Source organism: Eptesicus fuscus, chromosome 3 (genome assembly GCF_027574615.1).
Source record: "Eptesicus fuscus isolate TK198812 chromosome 3, DD_ASM_mEF_20220401, whole genome shotgun sequence".
Lineage (NCBI taxonomy): Eukaryota > Metazoa > Chordata > Mammalia > Chiroptera > Vespertilionidae > Eptesicus > Eptesicus fuscus.
Window position 1 is genome coordinate 44,288,124 of NC_072475.1, and position 9,431 is coordinate 44,297,554.

Sequence of the window (9,431 nt, forward strand, 5' to 3'; positions counted from 1 at the left end):
TGGCCTGCTTGCGTGCCTTCCAAACATCGCTAAAACGTTCAGAATAAAGCCCCCTTTATCAAATGTCACCAACCCGTATACAAAATCTGAGAATCACCAGCACTGAGTTGAGGGGCATGAAAATGAGTCTTCTGTGCCCTTCAAAAACCTGTCCGATTAAATCCTGGCCTTAGAAGTTCTGTAAATGTCGACTGGGGGAAGGGGACAACGGGTAGGAGATCGGAGGGGGAAACCGGAGGGGGAGATATATTCAGAGACTCATGATAAAATACGTTGCAAAATACTTCACCATGACGAGCAAATATATTTTTAAAAATTAAATAAAAGGAAGATGGATGTCATACGCGAATCCCAGAGGCACTGAAGATCTTTAAAGCAGCCCTCGCAGTTCAAGGGCTAGATAAATCGTGTTCAAAGTATATATATATATATGTATATATTTAAACCTGAAGGGAAGGCTGAGTTCATCCAGGAGTTTAAACTACTTCCTTTGCGCCCGCCCCCCCGCCCCCCGCGTCCTTCTCGGTGCCCCCAGGAAAACTTTAACACGGAGCAGCGGAGCGATCCAGGCCCCTCCCCCGCGGCGCACAGCGGACCCGGTTTTATGAATGGGAGAGCGAGCCGCGGCAGCCACATCAGGTAAAGCCTGTAACTGGATCCCTCGCGCTGGGCCCCATTCACAAAACAAGACACACTTCCACCCAATTCCCAGCCTTCCCCATTCATGAAAACTCCTTCAGAGGCGCCCCCGCCCCCACTCCCAACGCACGCCCAGCCTCCGACGCAGGCCCCTCACCCCAGCGTTTTAGGAAGCAAGCTCAATGCTTCATTCACAAAAAGGGAAAGAAAAAAAAAAAAGCCGCAGGGAGCAGGAGCCAACGAAAGAAACCCGCTTCATTCATAAAGTCACTCACATTCATAAAAACGAGCTGCGGCGCGGGGAGCTACCAACCGCCCCCAATTCTTCCCCTTCCCCCAAAAAGACCCTCCGAACATCCCTCCTTGGCATCCCTTCTCAACGAGGAGTTCTAGAGGTCCCCTCTCCTCTGAAAATGAGGTTAGATCCCTAATCCTGCGCGAGGCTCCAGCATCGCTCCATCCAGCACCCCCCCCCCCCCCCGCCACCGCACCCGTTTTTCTCCCCACCATCCCCAGGCCGCTGTATGGATGCTCCCGGATTTCTCGGGAATCGCTGTGCAGCTTGACGCTCAGTTCGCTGGGGGCTTGGGTGTCCACTTTCCACACCCTGAAACTTGCAAGGCCTGCAAGTTCCGGGCCGACCTCCAATCCCGCAGGCTGCACAAGCCTAATGTCACTTAACTGCTCCTGGGGTTCTGGGGCATCACCTCTCAAATACTCCCCCCCCCCCCATGCTGTTCTCGGCCCCCTCCTCCCCACTGCAAAGCTCCGCCGAGCGTCTCTTCTCGCGAGCCTCCAGGTCCCCTCGGGGCTCTAAGACCTCCGGAGACTATAAAGCCCCGCGACTCCGCGCACCCATCCCCGCCCGGGAGCCCCCGCACTTCGCGCTCCCGAGCGCCTCCCCCGAGACGTGCGGAAACCCGCTCTCCACGCGCTCCGGAACCGTTAGCCACCCCCGCCCGAAGCCTCCCAGAAATCGAACCGGACCGGGTCGCGAGAGGAGGGGGCGGTCAGACCCCCGGGGGGGGGGAACTCATCCCAAATAAAAAGTGCACCCCGATTTGAAGATTATGAAGCAGCCCGTAAACTCTAGGGCCCTTCCGACCCGTTCCTGGACTCCCCCTCTGAAGCCCCCGCAACGCGCCCTCACCTGAGGCGGCGGCTCTCCCCTTGCAGCGGCCCCGGGCGCAGGCGCGCTCACGCACGCGCGCACCGGGCCTGGGCGCCTAAGCAAATGGCTGGGCCGAACCGCTCTAGGTACAGGGAACCGCTCCGCACACAAGCCGCTGGACTCTGCGCCGCAGCTGCCAGCCAGGCTGGAGCACTGGCCCGGCCCCCCGCGGCCCGCTGCTCCGCCCGTCGCCATTGGCCCATAGCCCTAGCCCTGCCGCGTTCCCATTGGCTTAAGGTTGCTCCCTTAGCTGTCCATCACCTCTTGTTTACCCTGTCTGCGGGCAAATCCAGCCAGGCCGCCCCATCAACTCAGGCTCCCATTGGTCAATGGGACGTCCCTCCCCACCCCTCAGGGATCTGTTTTACATAATCTATGCACCGGGGGCCGCTGACCAATCAGCACAGGCTTGTTTATATAATGAATGTAAGGACGTTTTTCATTCATAAAAAACACGACCTGAGGGGGAAGCTTAGCTGAGTCAGTGAAGCACTTAAAGGGGCCGAGGCCCGGAGGAACTGCGGTTACTTGTCTCCTCGCAGGTCTCCCAACTTTTCACAGAGGCACGGCTCTTCCCTCTTCTCCATTCACCCATTTCTCCCACTAGCAACGCGCTACCGCCAGCATTGGGCCCCATGGGCAACAGACGTTCACAGCTGCAGAACCAAGCAAAATGATCATTTTAGAATTCAGGCGAGAGGAATTCGTCATTCCACCCAGAGAGAAACTCGCTGACCGACCTGGGCGTTCGGCCCACAGAAACACAGAAAACGGAAACCGAGCCCTCTAATCTTAGTTACCTTTAAGAGAGGCCTTAATTTCCTTTAACCAGGTTTCCAGTGGGGAAGAATAAGCAGCATCTCCCTTTAAAATCTGAGCTCTTGAACAGATTTTAGTTACTATTTTATACTGGCAAGGCCTAAGGCCGAACCAAATCCCGTTTTCTATCCATGTTTAATTGCCGTTTATAACCCCCGCCAGAGTGGGTTTTGGATCCGAGATGAGAGAGGGTCGGCGCTCAACGAAATCCTCTCGGGGGAGGGCACCAACCAGTCAACCGACCTAGCAACATAAATCCCTTGGAAGAGGGCTTGCAGAGTTAGACCGCCTGCCTCCCTCCCGGGGGCTGCTTGTTTTCCATTTAAGTGTTGAATGCAAGATGGTGCATTTGCGAATTAGATCCCGTGCAGCTGGGAGCGAGGAGAAGCTACTCTGCTTGCCAAACGATGGGGCACTAACTGCAATTGCCGAGATTCTTAACAGGGCGTTCCAGGAAACAAACAAACAGTCTTCTCCCAGCTCCCCCCCCCCCCCCCCCCCACATACCCTCTCCGGTGAAAACCGCGGGGAGGCTCTGCTCTACCCTAGGATGCTGAGGCTTGTGAGGGAGCTCTGCCCTGCCATTCATCCCCAGTGGGGCGGAAAGACACCAAATGTTAGGAGAGAGCCTCTAGTAAAGGGGTCCCCAGGGTAGCGAACTCTGGGGCTGCTCCTCGATCCCACCATAAAGAATGCAGTGTGGATTTTTAGAGGGAAAAAAAAAATTTTTTTAAATCAAAATTTGCCCACCTTTTTTTTTTTTCTGCTTCCACTCTTGTGTATCTTAAACAGAGCCAGCGGGCATTTGGTCTGTAGTTTAAAGCTCAAGAAAGGTGGGAGTTCCCCTAAGGGACCTGGAATACCCTGATTGAATCCTGGGCTCAGCACTGACCAGGCATGAGCTATATTATTGATTTTGGGAGACACTGAGGTGGGCATGAATTGATAGGTGGGAAAGTGCTCAGCACTTTTAACAAGCAGTTCCATGATATCTAATTTCCTAGTAGAGCATTTTGCTATTGGCCCCAGCTCCAGTAACGTTTTCCCTTAATGCTTCTCTTCATTCCCCAGATAGCACCATTTCCGTTTGGTGACTAGAGGTGTTACCCTAGCCCAGTTGTGTTCCCAGGGTGTTGCTGACATCCCTGAAGCTTCTGTCTCTACAACTAGACTCAGGGCCCAGGTTAGCTCCTGGATCCCCCTCCTTCCCAGCTTGTCTGCCAGAATCCTGTCCCACCTCTTCTCATCTTATCTGCTGTCTGATCTAGTTTCTCCAGAAGAGCTTTGTACTTCTCTTTGCTTAAATCTGTCTGAGGCTCTAGCCCTCTGGAAGGCCTGCAGCCCATGGGGCCACATGGCCTTACCATACGTATAAGCCATGGCACATTGATCATATATATATATATATATATATATAATTGATTCCAGGGAGAAAAGAAGAGGGAGAGAGAGAGATAGAAACATCAGTGATGAGAGAGAATCATCAATTGGCTGCCTTCTGCACGCCCCACACTGGGGATCGAGCCTGCAACCTGGGCATATGCCCTGACCAGGAACCGAACTGTGACCTCCTGGTTCATAGGTTGATGCAGGCCAGGCTCAATCATACTTTATAACTCTACCTGCAAGGACACAGTGCAGGACTTTCTCCACAGGTTGGGACTTGATGCCTGGAGTGTGGCTCTTGTGACTTTTGCCTCAAGCCAAGGTTCTCCATCCCATCTTGGGAAGAGAATTTGGTATTTCTGGATTAAGTAGTAATAAATAGTGGCTAAGTTGAGGGCACAGGAGGAGTTGGGAGATGGGTTCTTATGAGAAGACTGTTACAGACATAAGATCATATATAGGGATTTACATAGAATAGAGCTCTTACCAATTAATTATTTAGTCATCCAGTAAAAAAATTTTTTTTGTACCAAATACTCAGCCAGCTCCTGTGCTAGGCAATAAAGTTACAGAGATAAATATGATCCAGTCTGTGTCTTGGAGGAGCCCACAATCTATGGCACAATAGCAGCAGCTGAAGTTTACTGAGCACTTATTTCTAATATATGATCTGTTCATATTCATATATAATTCTCTACAGATTACCTTATTTAATCCTCATAATAACAGCACTGAAGTGGTCTCTACAATTTATCTGCATTTTTTTAGACAAGAAACGGAGGCACAGAGAGATTAAGTAACTTGCTAATGGACACACAGCTTGCAGGTTGCTGAACCTGGAAAAGCCCTAAGGCAGGAGATCTAGCATATGCCTCTGTTACTCAGAAAATGTCGTTTGAACTCCATTTACCCAGTAGAGGACAAAACTGGTTGGCGTTACAGGGAAGCAGGTTTTTATCTCAGTATAGGGTTAGCAGGGATTTCAGAATGTTTGGGGTGCCCCAATGAATGAATATAATGAGTCTCCTGTCACAGGAAGCATTTACACAGAAAGATTTAGGGAGACTGCACAGGGGCTAGTGCACTAGGTAAGAGAGATGAACTCAGAGGATTGCTCCAGCTCTAACAATCTGTGATTCTGAAAATTTGGAGCTTGTATTGGACAGGAAGTTCAGGCCCTGGGCTCAGGCACCTTGGCTCTGAGTTGAAATGTGTGGGTATATCTCGTGACGACTAACCTTGCCAGACTGACTTCTGGGACCAAAGCTGCTTCTTTTCTGCCTCTTTTCTCTCCTCTTCCCCCTCCCCCTCCCCCTCCTCCTCCTCCTCCTCCTCCTCCTCCTCCTCCTCCTCCTCCTCCTCCTCCTCCTTCTTCTTCTTTCTGTTTTCCCTTCTTAGGGACTTACCTTCCTTACTCCTATCAGCCGCCCCCCCCCCTCCCCATCTTCTCTTGTTACCTTTGTAAGAGGTGTCAGTAGTTAGAAGCTCTTTGTCCAGTACATTGAGTCTTTCCTCCTAAGAACATTGCTTACATTGGAGTTTTTGTCCAGCATGTGTTCTAATGTACCCCCTCCTCCAGGAGAGAACAGGACTGGAAAAGATAAAAAGACAGACCTGCCCTCTGGAACGTTCATCTAGAGTCAATCTAGCCTTTGTCCTCCGGCAGTAGCAAAACTCACTTAATCACAGTAGGATAACTAGCCCCTTGTCCTTCAATTTGCAGTGTGTCTACAGAGAAACAACATAGAAGGAAAGAAAAACAAGTCTCTTGCCCCAAGCCCGAAAGCTTCTATCTCCCTTTAGGGGACCACTTCTAAAGTTTTCCCTTAAAATCCCCAAAGCAAGTTAAAATGTAAAGCAAGCAACCCTGCCTTGAGCTGATGATCATCAAAATGGCAGCCTCATGATCTTGGTTCCACACATTAGGAAAATGCCTCGAGTCCCTGCTTTAGCAATGCTGTCTGTGGTTAGTGCAGCCCTGTCTGGAGGCTGGGTGTGGGCTACATGATCCCAGGAGTCCTCTCCCACTCTTGTATCATAAGGAGAAAAGGACTTGAGGACAGTGTCAAAAAAGTACCCAAATGTTTTTCTTGTCTTCAAGGGAAAAAGGATTCTATCTGGCCGGCACAGCTTTCTTTCCAAAAGTCAGAAATAAATACCCTACAAATTGAGGAGAGAAAAATAAAATCTTTTAGATTCAATATCTCTTTAAGCAAAGAAGGGCCATATCATCTTCAGGGTTCCTTAGAACCAAGGAATAATAATAACTGACATTTGCTCAGTGCTTAATACGAGCCAGACTCTTTTCTAAACACTTCAGAAGTATGAACACATTTCGTCCCAACAACAGCCCTCTGAGGGAGCTACGATTATGATCACCTTCACCTTTCCCAGGTGAAAAAAATGTAGGTACAGGAAGGCTACATAAATCGCTCCGGGTCACAGCGCTAGCACACTGTAAGAGAGCGCGTGTGCACAAGGGGGCCCCTCCGAAGTCTGGACAGTAACCACTCTGCTGGGCTGCCTCAGCCTCAGGGAAGCCCTGTGTGCGTAGTGACAACAGCCAACACTGAAAAAGCACTTTACCATGTCAGGCCCATTAGGGGCCTTGCTAATATTAACCTACTTGATCCTCCTAACAACCCTGTGATGTAGATACCATCATTATCTCTGTTTTATCGCGGAGGGAACGGAGGCACAGAGATTAGGTAACCTGCCCAAGATCACATAGCTAGTCAGAGCTGGAGTCCAGTGCAGACCTTGAACAGAGACCTTGCTCTGAAACACTGTACCCTGTGGTCTTAGTTCCTGCGATCTCCCACTCTATCCATTTCCCTCATCTTGCCTTTGGGGCCCTGGTTGCTTATCTTCCACTCCCATGAGAGTCACAGTGTTTCCTTGGGAATGTGCTTCAGCAGCTCCAGCCAGATTTCTGAATTATTATCCAGGGCAGCTACAATTTGTCTTCATTAAAACCACTTTAGAAAGAGAAATTACCTTTACTGAGCATCCCCTATGCCTTTATATGCCAGGCTCTGTGCTAGACACTTTACATACACTGTCTTTTTAAAAAATTAATGTATTTTATTAATTTCAGAGAGGAAGGGTGAGGGAGAGAAAGATAGAAACATCAGCGATGAGAGAGAATCCCTGATTGGCTGCCTTCTGCACGCCCCACTGGGGATCGAGCCTGCAACCCGAGCATGTGCCCATGACCCGAATCGAACCTGGGACCCTCAGTCCACAGGCTGACGTTCTATTCACTGAGCCACACCAGCTAGGGCTACACACACTGTCTTATTTAATACTCCCAATTATTCTTGGAGACAGTAATAATACCCACTTTGATTATGTATAATTTGAGGGTCAAAGTGAGGTTAAAAATCATGTCTGAGTTCTCTCCATTAAGAAGGAGCAAGCCATTTCTTGACCCTCTGACCCTCTGGCCTAGTGGGGCCTTATTCCTCTCCTGGCTCCTTTCCTGAGCTTGAGGACATCCTTTCTCCTAATTTTCAACTCTTAGATTTCATAAAACATCCACTATCAAGAAAAGCTAGTGACACATAATACATTTAGATTGCTGATGTTTTGAGAGATTTCTTCCTTAAGCCCCAAACCTTACAAAAACAGTAGGGTGGAAATCTTTGGGAACTTCCCCTGGTTTCCCATTACCTTCAGAAGATAGTCCAGCTCTGCAGCAGGATCTTCACCGCAGCCGATAACCCTGCAGTCTCTCCGTGGCCCTTGGGTCTGGCCATGCAGGACAGAGTCGCCTGTTCCTCAAGCCAGTCAGATGCCAGCATCCTGCTCTACCTCTAAGGCCATGAAAGACTGCCTGTCCCCACATGAAGGAGCCTTAGGCTACTGGGATTTGGGAGACCCCATGTCTGGTTTTTAGAGTTTTCTTGCTTCTTTTCCACATGAAGTTGTCAATCAGAACTCAATATATTAAGAACATGCTTCTCCAGCAGCCCCTCAGGTCTGCTGCAATTCTCTGCCTCTGCTCTGCCATAAGCTTGGAAACCAGCAAACCAAGTGAGCTTGAAATGGGTGTAGAGCTAAAGGGCCCCCTCTAATGAGGAAGTAAATGGACTCGAATGTGTAGACTTGGCAAAATCTATTTTGACCACTCAGAGTCCTTCTTTTGCTTCCTTTTATGCCCTTAGTGGAGAGTCTCATATGGTTAACCCTTGCTGCAATGTGCCCAGACTTTGGCCCCCAAAGTCAGAGTATCAGGCTACCTCAGAACTTGCCTGTTTGGGGCTGTGAAAGGCGTCACTTTGGCATTGCCAGACAGCCCCACTGGAGGAGCAGACTAAGGGGCTGGGGATAGGGGAGACTGGAAGGTGGATTCTCCCATGGGCCTGCTTCAACATGGCAGCTGGAGAGCCTGAGGTAAAGAGGGCGGTTCTTTCAGCTCTTGGCTTGGTTTGTAAATACCCACCCTCCTCCGGCTCTGTATTTATCTTTTAAAAAAATATATTTTTTAATTGATTTCAGAGAGGAAGGGAGAGGGAGATATAGAAACATCAATGATGAGAGAAAATCATTGATAGGCTGCCTCCTGCATGCCCCCTACTGAGGATCGAGCCTTTAACCAGGGTATGTGCCCTGACCAGGAATCGAAACGTGACCTCCTGGTTCATAGGTTGATGCTCATCCACTGAGCCACACGGGTTGGGCCTTGAGTTGGACAAAGGAAAGCGAAACCTTGGCCAACTGGTAATAGAGCTCCCAGGTGAAATGCTCCCATCAGTGGATTCCATCGCATGGCTTCAGGCTTCACATGGGCATCTAGCCTGTCCTTCCAACCTGAGGCAGTTTTTCCTCCTATTGCCCCGTGAAGCCAAATGGTGTTTATAAGCAGAGGATGGCCTCTCCTGCCCCTCCCCCACCACGATTCTTACTGACCACCTGTCTCTGGGCCCTTATCTCTGGGGCATAGCTCAGCTTCCATTTAAACCAGAGTCCGCCTGAAAACCTCTCCTCATCCCTGCTCCTCTCCCTTCTCTGAATTCTCTCCCATTAAGTCAAACTACAGGGCTAAAAATGCAAACTGTGAGAATAGCATCCCATCCCGGGAAAGCTCTGACTTCTCTGCACAGCAGAGGTGTTCTCAGGTCCTCTGTCTGTTTCTCTCTGCACTTAGCTTCTGCCTCGGGGCAGGAAACAGGTGCTCCAAACTATTAGGGACTACAGTTTACTCCCATCTCCCACCACTGTCCCAGGGCTGGAGATTTAGGAGGCTAGGCTAGGTTAGCATCTAACTCTTAAGAGGAATTATCTGTTTGATGTAAGGAAATGCTTGGGCATCTCAATTGTGGTCTATTTTGCAGCTGTTTATTTTTTATAATAAGTTTTTATTGATTTTAGAGAGAGAGAGAGATAAAAACATCGATGAGAGAGAAACATTATC

The 9,431-nt window shown here is 49.6% G+C and overlaps 1 protein-coding gene across 2 annotated transcripts in view; it reads right to left on the minus strand.

Moving 5' to 3' along the window:
- ETV5 (ETS variant transcription factor 5) overlaps positions 1–7,808 on the minus strand; it is a 64,337-nt gene extending 56,529 nt beyond the window's left edge. Inside the window, exon 1 of one of the 2 annotated variants that reach the window (XM_054713810.1) lies at positions 7,688–7,808. The gene's annotated coding sequence lies outside the window, so the exon portion shown is untranslated. Of the gene's footprint in view, positions 1–1,789; positions 1,921–7,687 lie in introns of those variants that run through there. The other variant, XM_008157564.3, reaches the window with a different exon arrangement.
- Between the last annotated feature and the right edge of the window lie 1,623 nt (positions 7,809–9,431).